The following is a 27,496-nucleotide window of genomic DNA, read 5'->3' on the forward strand; positions in this document are numbered from 1 at the left end:
ACCTCATGGTTATTCCACCAAATATTGATTTCTGAACTTTAAAACATTAGTATTGTTGTTTTTAAATAAAATTGTTTTGGGGTTTTTTTTCATTATTTGAAGTCTGAAAGCACTGCATCTTTTTCATTATTCTGACCATTTCTCGTTTTCTGCAAATAAATAATTTTTTGCTTGGACTTTCGGAGACATGTCAGTAGTTCACAGAATAAAAGAACAATGTTCATTTAATTCAAATATATCTATAAAAAGAAGCAAAATCAGAGACACTGATAATATTAAGTGGTCTCTTAATTATTTCCAGAGCTGTATATGTAATAAAAATGGTAATCTACCAGTTTATTTATTAGTTATTGAGAATTTATGTAGTACTAAATAGACAGATACAGATAGATAGGTAAAGACATTCTGACTTCTGTAATGCCAATAAATATTTTCTTGACAAGTTATTTTATAAAGAATTAATGAAAACTTGCTAAATAATTCCTTCAAAAGTTAAAAAGCAGTTGTTGTTTATTATTATTTAATGGATGCCGTCTCATTTCCAATCAGAAACAAAAAATTTTATTGGGTGAAAGTGATTTTACAGCATGCAAATACATTGTTGTATCTGTTATTATGTCTTTTCATGCGACAGCAACGAAGACAGTTTGAACCTTTTCAGTGTGCAGCTTATGTAACTGCGTAACTTTGGTTTCTTAACCATTGGACAGTTTACAGCAGTTTATTTTGTGATTCTACCTCTTTAACATGATTCTGCCTCCTTTTGGGTCCCAAAATGCCAATAAACATGACATGAACATCATATTCACATCCTTTATGACTGTAGGCAAACTTCTGACTGTAATTGTGCGATGGTGCTTTCCGTACTTTAGAAATCTGCTCTGAATCCAACTTTGGAAAAAGTCCAAACCAAACTGTCTTGATAATCTCAGGAATTAGTTTTGTCTAACTGGGTTTTATATTTAAAAGAGTGTATTACTTATACATGAGTAAAAATGTTTTCTGAGAAACAGTAATGATGGCATAATTTGGCAAAAATAAGAGTATTTAAAAAGCAATGTGTCTGAAATACAAATCAAAGTTTTAAATTAAGGCATTAAAAGTATTTTCTTCCAAACTGGATCCATTTACAACGTCTGAATGCTGAGAAGAGTTTGATAAAGCAACACAAACTGTGTGCAGAAGAAGTCTATCTGAGGCGATTTACCCACAGTGAGAGGTCAGAGGTCAGACTGGCTGGGTTTAGCTTGGATCATTGGGATTCCCCTTTGGTCTTTATCCTCAGGACCCCTCCGTGAGACAGGTCAGCCATATAAACATCACACTGGCTGCCCCTTGCTATGCCTGACAAATAATCACAGAACAATAGCCGTGGCTGCTTCAACCAGCGATCGCTGCTTGGTGGCTGCCTTTGTAGCTCCTTGTGATTCATGTGTCCACTTTCTTTAAACCTGTCACCAACCACCCAATTGAAGTATTGATCAGCATAAACATGAGTCCTGCTTGCTTCTTTAGAAAGCATTCACAAGCTGAATTTCCACTGATTATAGGGTTGCGCGAATTGGAATTGCGAAAATAAATTTGCTTAATGGAAACACGGCAACTCTGATCCAATTCACATTTTTTGATAAGACGTTTTTACGTTAGGATGAGGTGGTTTTTTTGGCTGCATCCAAACTGGAAACACCTTTTTCGCATCACACAAGTCATGTGATCAACAAGCGGATGTTAAAACTGGCGGAAATGGCGAAAAGGACGACAGGAAGTTGTAGGAAGATGATGTCACGCCATGTTTTTTATTAACTTTTGCACAAAAACTTATTCAATGTTATTTTAATTGTGTTTCTTATTTATAGGAAATTGCGTGGTTTTTTTACATTTGCGGAGTATTGCGAAATATTCCGCAAATGTAAATGGAAATTTTGTGCACATTTGTATAAAATGTGCACAAAATGTTAGTGCTCATTTTGCACTAAAGCACAACCAGGAAGTAAAAGTGTAATAGAAATGCAACTATGAAGTGGTAGGCAGAAGATAGCATGCTTTTTATTTACTTATCGCTTGGGAAAATGTGTGACTTTAATTGTGTCTCTTACTTAACAGAAACAGCAAAATTGTGATTTTCAACATTAGCAAAATGTCGACAAAGCTTTGCCCACATTTGTATAAAAACAACTAGGATATGGTTGGAGGATGATGGCATGATCTTTATTGACTATTGGGTGAAAAAACGTATTCATGTGTGATTTTTTTTGCATTTCTTGTTTAATAGAAAAACCTCAATTGCAAAATTGTGGGTTTTTTTACATTAGCGAAATGTCAACAAAGTTTTGTAATGAAAACTCAACTAGCAATTGGTAGGAAAATGACGGCATGACAAGTTTTTTAATTACCGTATTTTCCGCACTATAATGCGCACTATATGAAAAAAGTTTTAAAATAGGCCATTCATTGAAGGTGCGCTTTATAATGTGGTGCACCTTACAATATAGTGCGGAAAATACGGTACTTATTGCGTGAACAAACTTAATCAAAAGTAACTTTAATTACTTTTAGTATTTACTGGAAACACAGCAATTGCAAAATTTCAAAAAGTTTTGCAGATATTTGTGATGGAAACACAAGTGAGGCGAACGCATTAGCCAGCTGCTTGTGGACATGTTTGTGTCTCATTTCTCTTTGCCCTCTCTACTTTTTGATTCTGATCCTCCTAATTAAACTTTGAGAGTCTGCGAGGCTCACCGCCCCCTCCCTGTCTCCACAACTTTCTCACAGAGAGCACAAAGGCCTGGAGGAGGCTGGGAGAGGGGGACAGACAGAGCAGGGAGAGGAGCCAGAGAGCGCGAACAGAGGAGGGATTCATGGTGGCTCTGCTTCGCTCCTTATCAGTATCCTGCCTCTGTGAATGAAGCTCTTCAGAGGAGCTCCTCGCCCTTCGATACCCAATACGCCTCCAAAGCTATCTTTGAATCCCCACTGCGTGTGCGCACACACGTACACACATGTAGGCTTCATTTCCTCTACAAATAAAAGCAGTGGATGTGGGGATGGAAATGCTCATCAGTGAATGTAATGGTGCAGATATGATGGCCGCCGACTGTCTCCTCAAATTCCATCGTTTTTTCTTGAAAGAAAGTTTCTTATCAAAATAGATATGTGCTTTAAAGAACCCAAAGAGACATTGTGTTGTTTCTACATCTCCTGGGTTTGTTGTTTCCAATGTGGGAGATATCCCAGTTTGGAGAGCACCAAAGGTCAAGTTTTCACAGAAAACAGGATTTTGCGAATATAGGATGCAGACCTTGGTTCCTCTGATAGAGATCAGTAAAAAAAACCTTAAACCAAACTAACATCAAGATAAAGAATGTCCTCAAAGAGCTGATTGTATCAAAAGTATTGGAAAAAGCAATCATAACAACCTTTAAAAATTTGGTTGTCTCTTTAAATGAATTAATATTAATCATACTTTCACATTAATTTAACTTAAGTATTGCCCAAGTTTCAAATCTCCGCCTGGATAGTTTTGCTTATTTTAATTATGCAAAGTTTTTTAAATGTCCCTTGAGTAAACATATTTCCCCATGTCTCCATAACAACTGCACCTTTCAATATCTACCAGTTATTTTCATAATTTACTGTCTATTAAAAGGGTGTTTCATCAGAATAAACTGAGGTAAAACATGCTCCCTGCTACGGCGGGAGTGAATTTACCGTTTTAACCCGATACTGGCTGGAAAGCGCAACATCTCCCCTTTCAGAAACTGTTGGAATTTTTCAGATAGCGCAAAGTGTCGTAAAGTTACAATTCCTGCAAAGTTTTCTTGTAAAAATGTGTCGTCAGCAACACATTTCGACCGATAAAGGTTAATTTGGAACAATACTCAAAACTTCTGATTTGATCGATTAAAAATATATTTAAGCTCACTGCTATCTCAAAGGTTTTATTTCCAGAGTCTAGGGAACCATAAAAACTTATGACGGGCTGGATTTGGTCCGCGGGCCTTGAGTTTGACACGCACATCTCAGAATAAATTTATCTTTTTCTGCAGCAGCATAATGTCCGGAGGGAAATATATTTTTACTTTTTTAAATGTATGCAGAGCAAAAAATAAATAAAAATAATGAAATAATTGAATATAATGTTTTTCTAACCATCAACAATTTTATAAAGTAAATTAAAACTGATTTTAGCTTAAACTAAAAAAAGTGTGGATGCTTTACAATAGCAATCTTTGCCATATTTCTTACCCAGGACGAAAAGTACGACCGTTAGTCTGGCTACCTGATATAATCTGTCGTACCAGATTTTTTATGGTACAAATATCAAACTCAGCTCCCAGATTAAAAAACCAAGCCAATAAATAAATATAGATAAGAGCATAGATATAAATATAAAGCATAAATATACACATATATGAAAACATGAGAAAATGAATGAATAAAAACAGCTAAAAGTGAAATGAATCTGAAATTAGCTTTGCTAAATGCTAAATACACATGTGAAAAGAGACAGTTGGTAATACTGAACCAATAAATAAATGAAATATTGCAACTTGGTGGATAAAAGTCATTGGCTGAAGAGAGGGGTAAACACACGACATGTCGTCAGGACAGTTTAAATGACCCAATAACTGTTAGTGACAAGCTTTTTTTGAAGAAACATTCCCAGTAGGTCTGGCAGGAGATAAAGGATTAATATGTGAAAGAGAATTTCATCCCTGCTTGTAAGCACAGTGGAGGATCTGTGATGCTGTGGGCTATCGTACCCTTTTTTACAGCTCTGGGAAATGATTCTGCTTTTCCATTTTAATGTTGGTCCACTGCATGCAAAATGAACTGTATTTAATATGATGAAAACAGCAGGGTTTTAAAGTACTGCATTAATACAACTTTCAAATTCACTGCATCCAGGAAAATGGCCCGCTGGCCCCGCAGGCCCCTTCATCCAACGCCATTCCTCCGTCCTCGCTCTACTGGTGGAAAGATGCGTGCTCCACCAGCCTCGAGCTCTGATTCTTATTTCTGTTCAGCCTCAGTAAAATCCTTTCTGATCTTTGGCCTTCTAAATGAAAATGACAACTTGCCGGATTTATTTGTTTTGGGAGACGCGGGCGCTGACTTGCTCGCAGGCCTGAGTTGCGGAGCCGTGATGAAAATGTAAATTCAACGGTTCAAGCCCAAGTCATGCCATGGACCACGATGTCATAATATTGATTTATGGAGGCAAACAACACCCTGGATCCTAACTTCCTGACATTGAATAACGCTGACACAAGTTCTGATTTCCTGACCCTGTTGCACATAATGCACGGATCCTTATTTATCCAATTCAGAGTAGCCCCTACTTAGTGGCCTGTGTGTAATGATGGGAACTGTTGTGCAGCTATGCACTGGTTAGATCCAAATAAAAGAGAGGGATATTGGGTATCCTTGCTTATTTGCGGTGTGGGTAGCCCACTCCCCCCTTCTATCGCCCACTGGAGGCTGTTTTGCAGATGAGTGGAAGGCGAGGGGGGGTTATATTATAGGATATTAAATGATAATGATGGGTCTGGAAGCGCCGGGTCTATGGGAAAGTGGTTGGTGTGTCTCGCTGTGGCCCAGCCTAAGTTCTGAAACTCTGGAAGGCAGAAATGGGTCACCCTGCCGCAGAGGATCATTATGTCAGGGGGCCAGGGGAGCGATTATAAAGCCAGACCCTATCGACCATCACTCCAACCCTCCCTTTGGTCCTGCTCCTTTCTAAAACCCAAGGTCTGCTGACCAGAGATGCCTGCCCTTTGGAAAATGGTTGTAGCCACAGTCGCCGGCCTCCACCCCGTCGCCATGTCGGCCAAGCATATACAGCATTGAGCAACCTTGAGGCACAATGGAAACCACAAGAATCAAGACAATGAGGAGCAGAGAGCGAGGGGCCTCAAGCTGCAGCTCATCCCACTGAAGGGAGGATGTCGGACATGGAAAACTGGAGCATAGATCACTGCACAGAGCAAAACAAGGAAGGGCAAAGAGAGAAGAGAGCAGGACGAGGTCTTCTTTCCTTAATTCCATTTAATCCAAGCAAGTAGTCAGGATATTACAGAAAAAGCCCAAACCTGCATGCTGTGTTTTTTGCATGTGATGCAATGTTGTCTTTGACTGCTCAACAACATTTGTTGGTAAACTCAGGTGTTGGTAAACTCCCTTTTAATCAAACTTTAGTCTGTCTAGAAATCTCATTTGTTTGGGGAAGTGTGGAATGCGCAATCAAACTCTGATGTGGACCAAAACATCAAACTCTGGTCCATCTACAAACCCAGGTCTTGGTTCGGTTGAAGTAAACTCTGGTGCGCTTCAAATTCATATGTGAATCCAAAGCAGATCGGACACTGCTCCAAAAGCAGGAAGCAGACTATAGGGCAGGGTATTCTGAGTAAAAACAACCAAAACAAATGTTTGTGTCCAGCATTAGCAGGAGAAATGGCTCATGGTCGTTTACTAAAGACAAAAGAGAAGTCCTATAACTGCTAAAATCTGACACCATTCCATTTCTGTATACATTTTGTGGAGAAGAAAGTTGCACCAAGTTTTCTTCTTTAGAGATTTTCATGTCATTTCCTTCAGTGGTTCTTGGTGCAGCGCCACCACAGGCGAAAAGGTATTTCGTTTGACTCAGTTCAGTGTGAAAGTGAACCTGAAAATTTAACAAATGTTTCAATTTAATGTTTTCAATTTAAACAAATCTACCGGACCACAAAATGTGCAAAACTGAAAGTAGCATTCAAACTTCTTCACTTTATAGAAAAGGTGATCAGCATTAAAGCAGTGAATTATTTAATGGAAACAAGTTATTATATTCTGAGCTCAATCCTTAAATCTAATCAAATTCATTTACAACTCATCACTTTCATCCATTGTGGATTCTGAAGTTGCATACGTGACCCATCATGTATGTGGCATCCTACATGATGTAATTTAAAATGATTCCACACCCTGGTCTCTTCATTGTACACATCCTTGAACTTGTTTTTGATTCAGTTTCAGCTTTCAGTCTACAGTAAAAGTCTATCCCCTCACCTTGACTTGGCCATATCGGCACATTTTACCTGATCAACCAGGTTGAAGGGACATCTCTTGTCTAAAGTGACCCCAAAGACTCCGCCAGATTTAGCTTGGACTTTGACTCTGCCATTCCTAACCTTCACTTTTCTACAAAGCTTTTGTTGATGTAAATGTATATTTGGTCTCATCTTCAGCTCTTTACTATTCAAAACATTGCGTTGGTTTTCTCCCACTTCTAAAATATGAACTACTTTGTCATGATCTCAGAGTGTACTACATCAAAATGTTTATTAGTTTGAGTAGTTTTCCAAAACGTTGTAAACTGAGCTCCACATCTAGCTTAGTCAATCAAATCATTGGTATAAAGTCATCACTGAGGACTGAAGAAGTCCATTTGGCTGCTAAGAAGGTGATCAGACTAACTGACAACCTAATAAAGAATGGTAAGTTAGCTGAAAACAACGAGCTACTCCAAAGTACATCTGGATTTCTGCAGTTTTATTTTACAGACGATCTCTGAGCCCCAATGTGAACATTATGGCTTTTCCTAATAGGAAACATGTCATGCCAACATTCATTGCCCCCCAGAGCCCTCTCCTCTCATTTCTGCTCCAGTGTTGCCTCACCCGCTCGGTGGTATTCTCTGCCCAAACCCAACCGTCTAACATGATCCCATATAATTAAGCTGGTTTAAGGCCAACTGATCCCCTCGGAAAGCCTCGTCTTCCATACATTCCAATTAAAAGCGATTACACACGGTGGTATTTACTGCTCGGAGGCCTCTGTTAGCTCCTCATCACCCCGCTCATTGGACCCTCACCCACCACCCATTCTCATGGTTTCAGCTGTCACCCACCGCCTTGGCGCATCAATCTCAGGAAGATTGGTTTCTTATTTTCCCTTTGTGAGCTCGTATTTGTTCTCATTGCCCCTTTTAATATTCTCTGTTTTTGGTTTCCTGATTGCTTATTTGCATGAACACAAGTTTATTCGCTAAAAAATGGAGGCAGAGATAAAATCTTAAGCCAGTTTAAATCCTCAAATCTTGTCAACTTTTGCTCAAGACGCTGCCACCCACCGCCCACAACCCACCGCCCTCCTTCTCCTTATTCTTCCTTTGAGAAATCTCTGCATGGAGCTGAATAGAAGGCCCGCATTTCCACATGAAGTGAGCAGCCAGCGGCGATCTTCTCTCCCCTGCAAAGTTTACTTTTCTTCTGGTTGTGAGAAAGCTTAGTGGGACTATGGCTATGAATATTCATGCTGCAGAGCCCCTTGTCAGTCAAAGTTCTCCTAAGGAGGGAATTTTGGGCTTTCGCTGAGGAATAATTGTGAACTCAATGTCTTTCTAAATGTTCCTGCCATATTTGTTTTCTGCTAAATGTTCACTGGTTCACCGTCATGTTTCTTACATCACCCATTTGTATTTGTACAAAGTAAAAGTCCGTCTGTTGTTGGAATTCCTGTGCCTTCATGTTGAGTGTGATGGCAATGAACCAATGAGCATTTTACGGACAGTCACCATTAATATGACAGCCACTCTTGTAGCATCAGGAAAATATAAGATGAATTGCGCAAACGAACTTGTTTATGTTGTTTGAGTATTTCTGTTTTGAACTATAGTTGTGTTTCTATTGCAAATGTGTGCACAAATTTGTTGATATTACGTTAATGTCATAAAAACAATTTCACAACTGTGGTATGGACATTAATAAAAAACTATTAAAATCAAACGAATATGTTTGTTCACTCAATAAGTCATTACAAAAATCATGCTGCATCATCATTCTCCTACCGCTTCATGTCGTCGTATTCATCGTTTATGCCAGTGGTAACATCTGGTTGTTGATCATGTGACTAGTGTGATGTGAAAAAAGTGTTTGAAATGCAATAATTTCTAAACCACCTCATGCTAGCACAATTTTTTTTTTCCGAAATTAGATCGTTTCCATTAAGCAAATTTACTCTCGAAAATCCAATTTGCACAATTATATGGTCAATGGAAACAGAACTTGTAAAACACCTGCTAAGGAGATGCGCCAGTTTTTTTTAAAAAAAGAATCGTTTTTTTGATAAAAAGTTTTGATGCTAGGATAAGGTGGTTGAGATAATTTTGCAAAACTGCAATGGAAACACTTTTTTTGGTATCACCAGTCAGATGATCAACAACTGGATGTTACTACTAGCAGAAACTACAAACAAGACGACAGGAAGTAGTTGGAGAATGATAGTTTTTAATGACATGAACAAACTTATTCACATGTAATTTTAATTGTGTTTCTTATTTAATGGAAACACCACAATTGCAATTTTTATTTTTACATTAGCGGAATATTTATACAAAGTTTTGTGCACATGTAATGGAAATGCAGCTAGTACAAGTAGAAATTATTTGACATATCTCTAATTCCCAACATGCCAGAGTGAATTTTCTGAGTGTGTGTGAAGGTTTTTAGTTCTTCAGAACTGGTCAAAGACAATATGTTTACAGTTCTGTTGAAACGGCAGAGGAGTTTCAGTTTTTGGAGTTTTCCAGCTTTTCTTATCGGAAACGTGAATAGTGTCAGAGGAACCATGTATCCTGGTGTGAGTGGGTTGATGGGCAGTAAAATAGACCCTGACTGTGGAGTTCAGGTGGGATGTTAAAAAACAATCCAGAAAAGTGTCAGGGGGAGAACATTTAGGAGATTATCAGATGTCAGAGCGCAGCACAGTGGCTTTTATTATGATAATTTTGTAACCTTGGAAACACACATTCAGCAGGAAACATGGCATTGACATTACAAAGTGATCGTCAAGGAATGCGTTTTTGAACTTCTTACTTTTAAAAATCAGATTTTTTTTAGTCAGCTGCTTTTGTTTTTGTTCTTTAGAGTCAACCAAAATGTCTCCAATATGGACACCACCGAAATATGCCCAGAAGATTGTAAAATTAGTATCATATGTGGACAAAAAAGAAAGGAATTTATGTGGAGCAAACAAAAACTAATAGAAAATAGTAGAAACAGGTGTGGGCCGGATGCTGCGATACCGTGAAACTGTGATATTTTTACTGAAAACTGTCATACCGTGAGAATCCCAAAGCAGTATACAACAAAAAAAAACTCAGCTGGGCATCAATCACAGGCGCATAACTCCATGCACTCACAATGCGATTCAAATGCAAATTCTGCACAAGCAGCAGGATTAAAGGTCAAATGTACACCACACCTTCTTCTTCTCACCGAGTCTCCACATGTGAGCTGTCCATGTTTTACATTCACATAACTTTGTACTAGAGTTGGGTAGAAATAAGTTTTATTTGCTTTATTTACTAATGGGAGTGTTTTTTTTAAACTTTTAGTTGAATCATGTTATTTTTAGTGATTAAAATTTTTAATTGAGTTAATTGGTGGCCAAAATAAACAATATTTTCAATTTTAAAAACCCGTTTTTCTGTTAAATTATTGAATAAATAGACATATGAGCCCAACAACAAATATATTTATTGTAAATAATCTTTTATTTAGGCGATTCAACCATCAACTTGGTGCAAAGTGCAGTTAAGCGTTTCAGGAACCTCTGATCAATCATGTCATTGTTTTTAAAATGTGGATGCTAGCATTAGCATTGGGAATCATCCTCTGCTACATGTTTAGCATTGAAATGCCATTTTAGTCTTGACCTGGCTAACCCCTTTTAGCACATCTTGCACACTATAATACTCTTTACCAGCGTTCCATTAGATTGTTTTTCGAAGCAAAAATTTATTCCCAGTGGACTAAGAGAAGTGGTTTCGTTCATTGCTTTTTTTCTGGATGTCGCTTGTGCATCAGATTTATGGGTGTACTACGTAAATATAAAGATTACAGCTTGGGACTTTGGCATGGAAATGTATAAAAATGCAATTAATTGTGTTAAAATTTCTAACGCTTTAAAATCTATGTAAATGTGTCATTTTTGGCTACTCTAGCCACCTCTGCTGAGCTCTCGTTTGCATCTGTATGCACCGTTTCCCCCCTAAAGAGGCTCATCCTGCATTGCCTCTGTCTGTTCCCACCTCTCAGCTCCTTCTGAAAGGGAGCCAGAATTGAACCTGAACTGATTGAGAGTCAAAACCAGTTGCCAGCGCAGGATCAGTGGGGCGGAAGCAGTTGCCGGGGTTCTGGTTTGTTGCCTGGGAGTTGTGCAGTGTTAAAGCCATCAGGAGGCCTTAACATATGAAAAGCTGAATGGGTGTGGCAGGACAGAAGATGACTCCTGGGTGGATAGCCCCACTGTCAAACAGCAGCAGACTCACAAAAGAGCCTTTCATTGGGCCATTACTGCCCCCCACATACAACCTCCACCCTAAACTCCCATCCTAATCAGGCCCATTAAGAGGCACCGACCATGAGGGAATTTCACCTTAAAGTAGAGGAGTGATGAGGCAAACAGAGAAAGGGAGCAGAGACATGGCCAAAGCAGAGTGACCATCACAGCCCACTGAGATGGCTCCAGACTGCAGCAGCTCCCTGCAGAGACTTTATTATGGACTCAACAACTACCTCGTATTTTCCTAAACCTCCCTGGGAAGTAACCCTTCTCTTTTTTGTAGCACTATTTACTCTGTAGTAGTGAAGAAAAAGCACATTGCCATCTAAAAATAGCCGACGCTAATGTAACCCAAACAGCCACGTTTGGAGGAAATCTGGGCGAAAATAACTGTGCGTATTTGTGTTTGTGCAGACACTTAGCCGCAGGTATAAGCAGCTGTGAGGATAAGCAGCATTAAAACGCAGCTCTGTTTCCTGTCCTTAACTGGCTAATGGCCGGCACTTACTGACTTTTTTATTATGATTGCAGCAATTAACTGTACAGCAACACAGAAACAATCGTATACGGCCCAATCTGTCTCTTATCTTCTCTCAGTCACCCCGTCAGTAGCTACATTTTTTCCAGTCTTTTGACTGATTTTTACAGGAAACTGAGGTACAGAAAAATAACACGGGAGGTGAAAAATACATTAAAAAACAAATTAAAATTTAAACATTAAAAGGAAACATTAAAACATATTTGAAATAACTAAGACGAAGGGAAAATTAACTCATAAGCTGCAAATATAACAGTCAATTTTAGGGTGTTTTTTGAAACCTGATAGTCCGGCAGAGTCATTTTGTTCGCAACATTATTTCATTTTCAGCTGGAATAATTTGTTTCCATACTGCATTATGTCAAACAAACCAAATCCTTTGAAAAACCTGCTCCGTTCCTCGCCTATGGTGGCGCTGCACCAAGAACCACTGAAGGGAACAACATTAAAACCTCTGAACAAGACCTTGAGTGCAACTTCCTTCTTCATAAAATGCAAGCAAAAATGGAGTGGCGTCAGATTTTAGGAGTTGCAGCATTTCTCTGTTGTCTTTGGTAAAAAGCCTTTTCTCCAGCTAAAGCTAGACTCACATTTTGTTTTGGTTGTATTTACCCAGAATGCCCTGCATCACAGTCAACTTACTGCTTTTGGAGTGGTTCAATTCACCGTCTACAAACCAAGACCTGGGTTTGTAGACGGATTAGAGTTTGCTCTTTTAATCAGCATCAGAGTTTGACTGAAGATTCACACCTCCGTAAACAACCTGGATTTTCTAAACAAACAGTTTGATTAAAGCGAACTAAACAGGGTTGGTGTGAATGCACCCTTGGTTACAAAGGACAGATCAGTGGTTTTCACTCAAACAATGCTTTATAAATTTGTACAAGAACGAGAAAAGCAGTCTGATCTACCATAACTAGATAGAATCACTCCCTTCTAACACTTGAGGTTTCTCATAAAGAGTCTGAGAACCAACCGTTTTCTATCGCATCAGCAGCATTTTAACTCTTCTAACCAAACTTAGGATGCTGACAAGACCTTTGAAATCTAAAATAGAGGAAACTTTCATCATTATTTCTGCAAGCTCCAGCAGGATGAAAACACAAAGAGCTATATAGAAATGCAACTACAGCTGCAAGAGGCAAAGTAAATACTTTTCTCAAGTTACACAAACAATTAATTTCTAAAATTATGTCTTGTGAGTCCTGAAAGGTCGAACAAATGCCCTGCATCTATGTGACTGCAACAGTTCGACTTCAGTCTTGACCTTTAAAAGTGTTGCAAGTACAGAGCCTTGGGGTACACCACATGGTTTCTTTGTTCAGTCAGATTTATAAATGCCAAAAGACACAATGTAGTTCTGCTCTACCAGCTAAGATCTGAACCAGTTGTGTAGGATTCTGACCTAGGTTGGTGATTTTTAGCCTAATTAACCACTACAGGATTGCATTTGAAGAGTAAAAGGTCATCTGTAGGTTAATCTGTGTGGTTAGAGCCATGCATGCTGGTTACAGAACAGAACAGCTTCTGAAAGTACAGAAATTAATAAAGATCTGATTAGCCATTACTGCCAGTAATCTGGCTAACAACTCACAGCTAAGTCAGCTTTAATGATACTAACTCACAATTATACTAACAAGTGAAAACAGATATTTCAAAGGCTGTAAATTTTCACCAGCAGCTAAACAACACCATCAGAAGTGATGAGTAACATCTACACGTTCATTTCACATCATTATATGATCAGTACTTACATCGCTAGCATTGATAGCTGCACCACACAAAGCACATGAAGAAAAGAGAACAGCCTAAAGCGCCTTCAAAATAAAACACCCACTTCACAATAAAAGCATGAACAAATAAACATCTACCTGCTTGAATAAAGAACAAGGATCAGAGACATCCGTGTTTAGACTAATGTCCTTTAAGAAACCGGACTTGTTTTTTTGTTTTTGTCAAAAAGGAATATGTTGGATTAATTCCTACAACAATCTGTTAGGTAAAATACGGGCCTCTCTTTAGTCATAATTCATTTAATAGAGATTTGACCTCTGCAAATTTCAGGACCTTTGAAAAATAATCCGAGTTAAGAGAATAATTAGCTATTTCCAACATTTCAGGTGCAGCACAGCTAAAACCCGAATCCTGACTGCTAAAGCTGTTAGTCTGCTTTCCCTTTTCTCTCTTTATTTTCCATACTTCATTTCTTGCTTTCAGTTCTCCCTGTCTGTCCATTTTCCAGTTAGGATAATAAATCCACGTTTAATGTCTGCCCAAAACATCTGTGCTGCGCTAGTAGGTCAGCTCCTTAGATCCCATTACACAACTACTGGCTACACTTTCCAACTTCAGCAGGACAAACTACGTCAATTATGTTTCCGCAAGTCAGAATGGAACAAATTAAAATGAACATAATAGCATCCAGCATTCTTTTGCATTTGGAGGTTTCTTCAGGTTGATTAAAATTCAGGGAAAACAAAGCAGCTGTTGTGGATGCTTTTGTAAACTTTTACAGCTAAATCATTAAAAGAACTGTTGAACCATTTGATACCGACTGGCCCGCTGATTTCCTGGTTGTGAGTAAGCAGTTAGGGAATGTGAGTGAGTCACTTTCTTTGCTGGCTGTGGGGGCGTGGGCTTGTGTGTGTGTGTGTGTGTGAGAGAGGGGCTGAGTGGGAGTAGAGTGAGTGGGTGTGAACTCAGTGGTCCAGTTAAACCACAGAGTGTGCGTGTTCTGGACAGTAACAGAAATAATGTCTTAAAGGCTCCAAATATATATTTTATAAAATTGAAAGCTATCCTCGTAAAAAGAGAGGAACGGCCGACAATTCCTCTTTGCACACTTTCTCTAGATTTTTCAGAATCCCATGTTCTCCGTTTAATTAATTCCCGGCGACTCAGATGTCATTGGGAGAGAGATGACTGTGTCTGGTGAATCATTTCTGAATTATTGGCAGATGCGAACCGTTTCATGGTTAAAACTTTCTCCCATGGTACCGCGCTCTGCAGTGAAGTTTTCAGAACCTTTGGACAAAAAACAAGCAGACAGCAGGTTTTGATGCTCAGTTCTGATTTTTTGTTGTTGCTAAAATAACAATTTTCTTCATACTGAGTAATGCAACTGCGATCAGACTTCTGTGGCTGATCGCAGACAGGGTTTATGGCCCCAAAGTACCCAGCTTGTGCAAAAGAAGGTTCTGTATACAGAATCAATAATGGATTTATAGATCGATTTTAAAGTTTTTCAGCAATGGGAATAGATACACAATCATAAGAAGACGTTGGAAGTTAATAAAAAGAAAACACAAGTAATAGCAACGGCCTCTAGTGGAGTATTGACTGAAACTTTTGTAGTGTAGTCAGAACTAAGAGTGGTGGGTTTGTGAAACACTGAAACAGATTTCTTTCATAAGTTCATAATTTTAATTTTCAGCCTTTGCTGGATTTTATGGATTTCTTCTTCTGGTGCAGAATTACGACGCATGTTTCACGTTAAGTACGCAAGAGTCAGATTAAAGCTGCAGTGTGTAACTTTACCTCTAAACCACTCGGTCAGAAATGACCAATGAGAGCCAGGAGGAGGGTTTTGGTGCTGTCGATCATCCTTGCGTACATGCTTCTCACCCTCTCCCCTTTACTTTCTGTGCTACACTACAGCTTGTTCACCACACCAGAGCCGGCCTTAAATGCTAAGGCTAGTTAGCATAGCCACAGATGACGGCGAATAAATGGTTTTTCTGTAACTGTAAGTTGTTTTTCCATTAGCACATTGAGCAGCACATACACAAAGTTGATTGACAGCGCTAAGACACTCTGCATGGCTCTGATTGATTGTTATTGACCAGTAGAGGTGCCTTTTTTTTGGAGGACAAAAGATAGAACTGTGAGGTAGAGGAGGAGTTTGACTTTTTTCAACAATTATCTGTCTCATAATAAACTGTCACAACCTGGAGACAAATCTGTTAAAAAAAATCTTATTTTTGTAAAATCCGGCTAAGATTAATAACCGTTCAGACTCCAAACACTTTGAAAACAATCAGATCTGATTTAGTCCCAGATCTGGGAGTAGCACAGTTTGGATTTTTTGTTGGAGAAAAGATCAGAATTGTGCCTTTCTGGCTTGATTTGAGTCGCATTTGGGCAAAATTTGGATTTAACTAACATAGATATTAGCTCCTGCGGTTGTGCTAAGATGCTTACTGATGTTCGTATGAATCCATTTTGCAAAGTATTTTGTGTTTGACCTCTTAATAAGTGTAAGTATTTTTAGAGGGTTCTCAAGTATTGAAGGATTTCAGAAATAGTAGCGGTACTGGAAATGAACCATGCGGCTACCAGGGGTCCACTGTTCTGGTTGTTGTTTTAATTGTATAATTAATCTAACAGGTTAATTATCCAATTGGTTAACTGCGCTGACAGTTGGCTGTGCCTGGTTGTCTGTACTCTATGTTGCCCCGAATAAATGTCTTCATGTTACAGGTTGGGTTATTCTACTGTTTCAGTGTGAAATTGTGCCACTCCAATAAAAGTTTATTCCTTCAGGGTTTTTTTGTTTTTTTTTTACAGATCTTTAACAGTGGTGCCAGTAAATGTGGCGAGAGCTGTAGCAAACTTTTAAAAAGGTCTTTGCTCTAAAGCGTTCAACAGACGGACACAGAAAAACACATGCCATAAAAGCACGAACCCCAGTGACTTCTGAGAAAAATGAGTCAGTTCTGGTGAGAAGTTTAAATAAACATAATTATTCTACTTCCTTGTTTTGGACATTTTAGTATGAACAAGCTTGAGTGAGAGCAGTAAAAACAGGAAAGTGCTTTTTTCATCTGTCTGCTGTGGTCATAAGAGAAAACAGATTCTGCTAAATGCTCAGATGCAGAAGAATACAAAGGAACACTTACACCATTCATTGCTTGTTTTATAGTCATGGCATATAGTATTTTACTGAGTCATGCATCGAGCTGTAATTTGGCCAAGGATTTAAAGTTTGAGTGGTTTCTCTTTCAAGGGGAAAATCCAACAACAAGGTACTGGCATGAAACAGCAGCAGACTGGTGATGCTGCCAGTTTTATAGCTGTGCCAGGTTAGCGGCGGCCAACACACACTTCTGTGACCTGTACACACAACCACACACACATGCACACCCCTGCAGGAGCAGCAGCAAAACAGCAGCGCCAGAGTGATTAGTCACGGGTCTTGTTCCCTCTCTGAGTTTATCAATTAACACCAAGAACGTGGGAAAGGGAGGCTGGAAAATCCTGGGGGATTAAAGGACAGACTGACAGCAGCAAATGCTTCCCAACTTCCTCCTCTTTCCTGTCTCTTCCTTCTCTTCATCTGTTTTCCTCTCATCTGCCCACCAGTAAAAATCTCTTCCACCTCCCAGCAGGGTATTTTTTTTTGTATGCTTTCCATCGTTTCATGGACCTTGCTTTTCCCTAATTCCAGCCAGTGCACATAAAACCGAATCCTCCATCAGGAAACAATGTTTGTTTTTGTTCAAAACAGTCGGCAGCAAATCGAGTTAATTTCTTAACAACCTGAGGGGATTACCAGAAAGCGCTATGAGCCATCAAAAGTTAAATCCCAGACTTATACAACACTACAAGCCATGCAACTCAAATGGACACAGAGAGTGTTATTACTCACTTGTTGGACCAAAAGTAGAGGATTGGTTGGCACGTAGGAGTCTGGCAGCAACTCCAAAGACCGTTTTATTGTAAAATCTGACACAAAAATCTGGAGAAATGTGTGAGTTTTAAAGAGAAGTTGATTTTTATTTTGGGGCTTGGAGAAATACTTAAACATAATGAGAGTTTGCATCCAAATATATCAGGATATCATAAAAAAGTCATTTTTATTTGATTAGAAACTGAAACTTATATGTGGACAGGCTTGTCATGCTAACATATTTTGCTGGCTTCCAATAATTATTGTGATTAATGATAATATTGTTATTTTCAGGCCATTTTCAAGTAATAGGTTGAAATTAAGATTAAAAAACCTTAATTTTGTAAAGAATACTTAACTAAAATGAGTATTATAATTTATTTATAATCACCTCAACACCTTCATCATTTAAAATGTAGAAAATTGATTAAATCTTCCTAAATAATCCAACTGATTATTTAGAAAATTAATTTAAAATAGTTGACTTTTGCAAAAAGAGTCCTGATAGTCAAATTTTATTTAAAAATTTGTTTAAAATTAATTTTTTTATATACATTTAAAAATATATATTTTTGTAACATTTGTTAAAATTTTTAAATTTGTTAAAATTTTGAAAAATTAAACAAATGTTTAATTTTTTTCTATAAAGTACAAATTTTTAAACACAAATTAGTTTAATTTTTAAACATAAAAAAGTAAAACAATTTCTTAAACAATTTTTAAAAATGTGTTTAAAAAAATAAAATGTAAAAAAATAAAATGTGTTAAAAAATGTAAAAAAAAAATTAAAATAAATTTTTTAATGAATACAAAATTTAAATATGTTTGCATCTTAATTTTATCTATTTTTTTGCTCGCATTGATGAAACTGAAAAAAGGGAAAATATTTTTGTTGTCTTGGTTTTATTGTCAAGAACAGTCAGTGTTTATCACAATTGCAAAGTATGTCAAAAAAATTCTAACTATTATTCCTTCAAACACATTGAGAAACAGCTTCAACTAAAGAAAAAAAAAGCCTCCCCATGTTTACATTTTCAATATCCCACTTTAGGTCTCCCTGACCTGAAGCCTGTGGGAGAGGAATGTGTAGGGTAACACAAGCTTTACTGTTGTTATCGGTCGGCCATTTTGGATCCATAAGGCCGCACACAGAGCCAGCTGTTTCTTCAAGCCCAACTAAGCTCCTGGTATTGGAACTAATTTGACTCATGAAGAGAAAATTGGGACCAAGCTGGGGGAGTGGAGCTTAGATCACTGGAGCGAACCAGCAGCCAATATTGAGAACAGAGGCCATGGGGTTGTATCGTTCTCTAAGCCCTAAATCTCTTTCTCCTTCCTGTTTTTTGTCCACCCTTTTTTTATGTCCTTTCTTCCCACATAATAGTTTAAATTATCCTTAAGGATTACAAAACTTTTGTCAATCCTGTTAATGTACCAAGTTATTACGGATTTAATATCACAAAATAATCAGTTCAGTTCAGCTACCAAAAACAAACAAATCTGCAATAACCCGTTTCTTTGAATGTAACCACTAAATGGACCAATAACCATTGATATCACTCAAGCCCATTGATAAATATTACTGGACACATCAAAATTGGTTGTTGGGAAAATTACACAAAGAATCTGCAAATGGACGCAATGTTTTGCAATTAATCATCGACACTACAACTAGATAACAAGGTCCAATTGTATAATATTTCACAGGTCAGTAAAATATTTTAATTTATAAAAAAAGAGGAAGAAAGTAGAAAGTAGATCAGTTATGCTAGCTAACCTATGACAATCTTAACATATACTTGTGCTGCAGAATTTGGTGTGTTCCAGTTCAGTTAACGCTAAAATAAGACGACCCACACGTAAACTCTTTGACAGATGTTCATTAGAGCAGATGTTTAAGTTAGCTAATCAACCACCACTAGAGTTCAGACGATCACTTCTTTATAATGGCAAAATAAACATCAAGGGTGTCCTGCCCCAAGTGGAGGAGTTCAAGTATCTCGGGATCTTGTTCACGAATGGGGGAAGAAGGGAGCGGGAGATCGACAGGCGGATTGGCGCAGCGTCTGCCGTCAAGCGGGCGCTGTACCGGTCCGTCGTGGTGAAGAGAGAGCTGAGCCAAAAAGCGAAGCTCTCGATTTACCGGTCGATCTACGTTCCCACCCTCATCTATGGTCATGAGCTTTGGGTCATGACCGAAAGAACGAGATCGCGGATACAAGCGGCCAAAATGGGTTTTCTCCGTAGGGTGGCTGGGCTCTCCCTTAGAGATAGGGTGAGAAGCTCAGTCATCCGGGAGGGACTCAGAGTAGAGCCGCTGCTCCTTCACATCGAGAGGAGCCAGTTGAGGTGGCTCGGACATCTGGTCAGGATGCCTCCTGGACGCCTCCCTGGTGAGGTGTTCCGGGCACGTCCCACCGGGAGGAGGCCCCGGGGAAGACCCAGGACACGCTGGAGGGACTATGTCTCTCGGCTGGCCTGGGAACGCCTCGGGATTCCCCCGGAAGAGCTAGAAGAAGTGGCCAGGGAGAGGGAAGTCTGGACCTCCCTTCTGAAGCTGCTACCCCCGCAACCTGACCCCGGATAAGCGGAAGAAGATGGATGGATGGATGGATGGATGGATGGATGGATGGATGGATGGATGGATGGATGGATGGATGGGCCCCAAAACATAAAACTGTAATAGACTGAGTGTTCTGTTATTTTGTGTGTGAAACATTACCGTGTTTTTTGGTGCTAATGTTAACGTAATCTGTGCTCTGTCGGCTAGCGGAGCTGTTGTCCACCAGTTGCCACGACAACGGGTCTGTGCAGCGTAGAGCCGACATATGGTTTTGTTGAGGCCAGTCATATTTACAAAACAGCGCCACTCTTCACATTAGGAGGAACGAAGACAATGAGTTAAGAGACTAATATTTTCATTTCTGGTTGTATATATTAAGATGTTATTTTGGGGCAATTTCAAGTTAGTGGTTGTTAAATGGGGTAAATGGTCCTCAACCTGAAAAGTTGGAGAAAAACTGCTCCAGTTCTACTTTTTCTTGATGTTAAGATCTGTCAGGATTTGTGATTCCAAGTACTGGTTTTGTTCCAGATGTGACAAGTGTCACATGTGGCTGTATAGTGGCTGTATTCTCCATATGTCTGGAAAATTTGTACATTTGGCCCAAAAGCCACACTGAGCATCACCAAAAAGACATCCATACCTGCCATGAAATACGGTAGTGGCAGTTTTATGGTGTCTGCGTTACTTCTCTTTACGACACCAGCATTTTTACCAAATCTCTCAGGTGTCTGCAAGGAAGGTGAAGATTCAGCATCATAGAGAGCAGCCAAACATTTACATCAACAGAATAGTTACACAGAAAAAATCTGTTCAAACATTTATCTAAATCTGATTTCTGTCTGCCGTCTTTTTTCTTGCCATCTTGTCTCGGCTACTCTGTCTCTGCCTGCTGCTCGCCGTTTGCTAGCTTGTCAATCTGCCCACTTTATTTCCGTTTTTTCCATCCATGCCACTTTAGCTAATGGAAAACACCTGGCTCGGGCAGCGCAACGGGTAAATTTCCTAAACTTCAACAACATGCATAAAAACAGAAATTACTCAACAGCATAAACATGCAACACAGCAAATAAAAATAAATCCAAAGTGAAAAACAAAACATGCTAGCAACACGAAAGGCCATATTTCCACATTTGCCTACTGGCATTAAAGCGTCTCCACTTCCTCAAGAGACAGAGAGACTGTCTTGGAATTGTGAAGAAAATGTTTTGTGCTTAGTTTTATTTATTTATTTTGTGTGTTTTCATCATCATTGGCCCAAATACAGTCCCTGTTGTATCATCTTCCCCCCAAGGTGCAGCTCCTTGGTTAGCTAATGTCAAACCAAGCAATGAAACTAACTATTTGAATACAAGTCGATCAAAGAAAATATTGATAACACAGACCGATTGTGATCTAGCTTGCAAAAGTTAACTTTGTCTTATATTTTATATCACTAAAATCTTGTTCACACTGTTTATAGCCACTTTTTTGTCCTCTAATGAGTCTTAAAAGCTTAATAAATGAATTAGAGCTGCCAGCATTAAACCGTTAACAAACGTGATTAATCTAAAAAGTTTAATGTGTCAATATTACATAATGCAGATTAATCCTATTACAAATTTTGATCTAAAAGCCTCTCTTACACGAAGGGTTACCTAGTTCACAGCAGTGGGTTGGACAGTCTTGTACTGCGGTCAACTTGAGTGAAAAGGTGAGAAAGGAGAGTCAGCCTAGTGCACTCAGCGCAAATTTCGCTTTAAAAAAATGCAGAGAGGATTTGGATAAAGCCAAGTTCAGCTACTTATTTAAATAATGAATTATCCTTCCACATACACACCACCAGTTTATAGGTAACATTTCTAAGATGACGTTTGAAACAAAATTAAGTCTTTTATACCTTCCTGAATATGAAAACTTGGAAAACTGAGATGTTTGGTTTGAGCTGTTTTGCCTTCTCCCAAAAACCAATCAGAGCCAGGAGGCGGGTCTTAGCGCTGTCAGTCACCTCCAACTCCTCCCCCTTGCTCTCTGGTACACTGCAGCTAGCTTAGCCTGTTATGAATCCTAAGGCTAGTTGGCATTGTCGCCAATGACGGCGGATAAACAGTTTTCCTAGTTGTTTCTCCATCATTAGCGCATTTATCAGCAAGTACATGAGGTTAATTAACAGTGCTAAGACCCGCCTCCTGGCACTTATTGGTTGTTTTTGGCCAGGAGCAGCGCATTTCTTCAGACTGCAATAAAGTCACACATAGAGAGCATGCTCAGGGTTTTGCCAACCACCATAAAAAGAAGAAGAAATGCTCAGTGTTTGCGGGAGTAAACATGGATGCTAACGGTGGAGCATCTCTTATCATTTTATAGTTGCTATCCGGCCAGAGCCAACACATTAACAACTTAATTCTCATTAATGTCCGCCACAGTTGTTTTTCTTCACGAATGAAGAATAGTAATGTTTGTCGAGTATCAATGACACTCAGGTCGGATGAATGCAACCTGGCCGTTCAGATTCAGGTCACATTTGAAAAGATTGGACACGTATCGGATATCCAAGTGGCCTGGGTCGCATTCGAAAAAAACCCGACCTGTTCAGACTGTCACGAAAAGATCAGATACGGGTCGCATTAAGGCAAATAAATATGAATTTTCACTTCTGGCTGCAGTGCGAACGCAGCCTTCTCTACTTTCTAATTCTCAGGATGGGTAACAGCATAGCAACCATGTGCAGGTCAGAGAAAGACGTTGCTGCAGAGGCCTGTTGTCCCGGCTACTGAAGGAGATTCAGTGTCATGCATGCTGATGCTGTTTGAACTTCTCTTAAGGTGATTAGTTATGCACAACCAGACTCGCCAGGATTAACTCAATGAAACTGGAAAAAGGGCATCCAGGCAGGCACAAACACAGATATGCCAGCCTCTTGTTTTTCCCTCACTGGTTTGAAGAAAGGCCACTGGTAAACCCCCACACTGAAGTCACCATGGAGATGCTAACAGGATTAGCTCACGATGTGTCTGTGTTCACATCTGAGTGTGTTTTATTTTTAATTTATTCACCAAGTAGAGCACACAAAGATTACAGACCAACAAAAATAAGTATTGGTCTACAAAATAACCGGATAAGAGAACGAATAAGAACAACGGCAACAAAAATAAAATAAAAATAAAAAAAAGACCCTTTGCAACTACGTCACTTAATCGTTGGAGGCGCCATGATGGCCGTGAAAGAGAGAGACTGTAGTATTGAACAGAGCGACTGAAATAGTTTTGCCATGTTATTTTTCCCAGTTCATTCATGGCTACTACTTGTTCAGGTGAAGCCAATTTGTCTGTGAACGTAACACACCTGGTTGGGTTCATAGATGGCGGTATTTGCAAAATAGCTGAAATAGCTAGCTTAGAAACCTTCTAATGTGTTGATCAAATTACCGACTTTGCCTGAATTCACAGCACATGATTTATATCACTATGTCATAGATAGCGTTTACCCTTTACACCGGAGCAGGTTGGTCAATATATTAAAATGTATGCATTCAGAACAAAGACAAAACACGTACATAATCAAATGGTGTCAATATATATTTTCTTTTAATCTTGGCAGTTATTTTTTGATTTGCATTTTTATTTTTATTTTCTATAGTATTTCTTGATTAAGTTACGGTCACAGATATTTTGGGTAGAAGTGGAAAAGAGATGGAGAGAAAGAATAAATATACACATAAATAAATAAAAGTATATACCAGAACAAAGAATAACTAATTAAATAAATATAGGATAACCAAAAAGCACTTTATGTGGTCTTATTATTAGGATCTCTGTTCTTCTTTTTTTCCCACAGTGGCATGAAACCACTAGCAATGAAAACCATCTAGAATTATAGAGTATATTTTATTGAAATGTTCACATTTTTTATCTATTGCTGATTGTTGCTCCATTGATATCTGTTGTGTGAGAAGATATCTTTCCAGTTAAGCAGTATTATTTTCTCGGCAATAGTCGAAATTTTGTCTGATTGCTTACACTTTAACCAAATCAGTTTATCTGCCATCAATCAACGCGTTGGAATGAGTAAAAGCGAAGAAAGGAACTGAGAGAAAGAATTTCTTTGTCCTCCAACAATGTCCCCGCAAACTGCATGCATGACTGGCAGGCGCGCAGCCTCCCGTCCATCCGTCTATCCACTGCTTCATTAGCGTGTTTACATGTTGCCTCCATGACTCAGTGGATGAAGCAAAGCAGTCGCAGAGTTTGCGGTTCATGTTCTACCCGCAGTCATCAGAGCTGGAGATGTATGTTCTCACGGTGCTGCGGTTAGAGAAAAGTTAAACTGATGTGAGTCAGAGTCAAGCTGCTCAAAGAAAAAAGGTTCCAGTTCAGCACAGAATCAGCCAAAGTCCTGGACCAGGAGGTTAGTAGAATCAGGAGCTAAAAACTCTTTTGCATCTCCTACCTTCCAGACAAAAATGTATTTATTGCTAGTTCGCATAACTCATAATGAAGTGGATTCTTTTGGTCTGGTTTCTGAAATAGATTAGTACACTGGAAATAAGACAAAACTAATTAAAAATTACTTCTCAGAAAGTTACAGGAGCTTGTTTTAAGTCAATAATTTCTTAAAATTGATGAAATTGCTAGTTCCACGGGTAATTATTTCACTTGTAACATGACAGTTTTCACAATTTATAAATGAAATAATCTGCTAATGAATTTATTAATATTAAGGAATTATTAACTTAAAACAAGGTTTTATATTTTGCTGGAAAGTTATTTATAAGTTAGTTTTGTCTTATTTCAAGTGTTCTAAGATATTTACACTAGAAACTAAACCAAGAATACATGGTAAAATTTTGTGTTTTTGCAGAAATAATGGCTAACCCACTACAAAAACACAAAACCTTGCCAAGTATTTTTTGGTCTACTTTCTAGTGCAAATATCTTAATACACTTGAATTAAGTCAAAGCTAACTTACAAGTAACTTTTAAGAAAGATATAGAAGTTTGTTTTAGGTAAATAATTCCTTAACATTCAAGATTATATCTGTCTCTGTCCAGAAGATGATCCCTGCATTGGCCTTAAATCTCCTATGGATGCATCCATTATTTGAAAAGGAACAATGAATGCAGTGAGACAGGAAGAAACCCCCCGCCTCCACCCACAGCCTGCTGAGGTTTTCCTCCCGTCTCCCAGTCAGAACTGGCTGTCCTTCGCAAACACAACATCCTGAAGGTTTCTACTCCTTACCCTCAGTTTCTCCAGAGGGTGTAATGACAACAACCGCATCCTCTTTCAAGTATCTCACACACACACCCACCCACCCCCCCTCGCATGCACACACCCACACACACAGAGTGAGCCTTTGGGTAAAAAGAGCACAGATAGGAGGTTAAAAATGGTCACCCCAGACAAGCCGTCTTCCTTCAGACTCCTCTGCCATCAGGCTGCTTTGAAATAGGAGACAGAGGGTGAACACAGAAAAACAATGCAGACATATGATGAGCATGAAGTGTCCCATGAAAAAGAGTTTCTCAGCTTCCCCTTAGAGAAGACCAAACATGCAGGGGAAAGCTGACAGGATGGGAGGATAGTACAAAGAGGAAATAAAACATTGTTATTAAAGGCGTTTAACAGAAGTGGGACCGCTTTCAACTGATTTCCCCTTTTAGCCAGACAAGACAGATGTTGAGCAAAATAAAGAGCAATGCCTAAAGGTGATGTGCTATTCAAAATCCACTTCCAATACTTTCATTTGCCTTTCTTCTTCTAAAAACATCTGAAGCACTTTTAAAACACACTCAGCTGTTTTTTTTTCTTTTTGTCAAGTTAAATGTTTTAAAAACATATGGAATGTAACATCAGAAATCAGCAGGCACCGCCCCATTACCTAGCAACCTTAACCAAGTTCTGCCCTGTTGCCTAGCAACCCCAAGCTGAGTTCCACAATGTTTGTTCAGCTGGTTTTACCGCTGTACAATGGCTGCAGGAAAAGACAAGAGTTTTATTTTTGACTTACCATTCAGAAACCCCTTGCTGCATTCTTGTTGGTTGCGCAGGAGGCTCCACTTCTGCTTTTCAAAGATGTACTGGTGTATAATTGTGCATCTGTTTGTAGCCATTTTCATGTGTGAGAGTACACATTGAGTTTGGGGGGCGTGACCAACAGCAAGTTATATGAATTTAAAGGGACAAAACGCCATAAAACAGCTCATAACTGGCCTAAAATCTTATTATCTGAGAATGATTTTATGCAATCAATGCAATTCAATTTATACAAATTTAATGAACATGTTTTTAGTTTATTGGTGTATCCTAACCTGTTCAAGGAATCATAACAGATCAACTTGAAAGTTTTTTAAATGGCATCACTGCTATTTTAGGGGAACAGATACAAGACGCTTGATCTCCTCCACGTGTGAACTGGACAACTGATCGATCTGTAGATTGAGACACGTTCAACAAACATGTTGCTTCATTCTCTGTTTTGATGATGAGTTGATTGTTTTGGATTTTCTAACCATACACCAAAAACCAAAACAGTCACAGGAATAATGAGCCTCTTCTGTTATTTTTGGCGTGTGCAGATGTGTACCAAACACATTTTCACTGCATGCTGTTTGCATGACGTCTTGGTTCATCCACAGGTTTATCCCGTAATGTGTGCTGGTAAGCAGCACCGTTCCCATCAGACAAACATGAATAATAACAGAAAAAAATCCAGTGTTAAACAGTAAAAGTCGCTTATTTTTTCTAAACCTTTGACAGGAATGTGCACTTTGGTTGAAGCGCCTTTATCTGCTACAGCTTTAAGAATCTAAGTAGTCATGGCTTCCCAGAACTGGAAGATGTAGTCATACACTTAAAGTTTTAAAGATGTGTTTCTGAAATGGAAGATACATGAAGTCTTTAAAGCTGCAGTATGTAACTTTTATTTAAAACAAATTGTTTTTTTTTTTATATTTCTTAAATCTGTCACCATGTTGTCACCAACTACTTGAGATACAATATTGATCTGCAAAGATGTGCCTGGTCAAAAACAACCAATGAAAAGTTACTCGTCAGTTAGTTTTGTCTTTTTTCAAGTGTACTAAGATATTTACACTGCACTGTAAAACATATCAGCCACATTTAGTTGTGTCTACTGTCTTTTATTCTTTAAGTCAGATAAATTTATCAAGTTGTAGATTTTGAACTTAAATGTGAGTTTATGAAAGATAAACTTACAGTAGTTAAGTTTATTAACTATTTATTAATTTGATCAAACCTCCAAGAGTTGAATAAACTAGAGTTTTTAAGTTAGCTCTTTAAAATCTCGAAAGAAGAAAAAGACAAGAGTGGGAACTATTTCCCAGAATGCTTAGTGGCATGTATCCTGAGATCGAAGTGCGTTACATTGATCTGACTCTTGTGTTATTAAAGC

General features: G+C 38.6%; 1 long non-coding RNA gene across 1 annotated transcript; it reads right to left on the reverse strand.

Moving 5' to 3' along the window:
* Positions 1–2,396: 2,396 nt before the first annotated feature.
* On the reverse strand, positions 2,397–26,542 carry LOC116712837 (uncharacterized). The gene is made up of 4 exons (XR_004337693.1): positions 26,530–26,542; positions 22,254–22,257; positions 8,726–8,735; positions 2,397–2,508 (listed from the first exon to the last, which is right to left on the reverse strand). It is a non-coding gene; the product is annotated as an uncharacterized LOC116712837 (long non-coding RNA).
* Between the last annotated feature and the right edge of the window lie 954 nt (positions 26,543–27,496).

This window comes from Xiphophorus hellerii, chromosome 22 (genome assembly GCF_003331165.1).
Source record: "Xiphophorus hellerii strain 12219 chromosome 22, Xiphophorus_hellerii-4.1, whole genome shotgun sequence".
In the NCBI taxonomy this organism is placed as follows: Eukaryota; Metazoa; Chordata; class Actinopteri; order Cyprinodontiformes; family Poeciliidae; genus Xiphophorus; species Xiphophorus hellerii.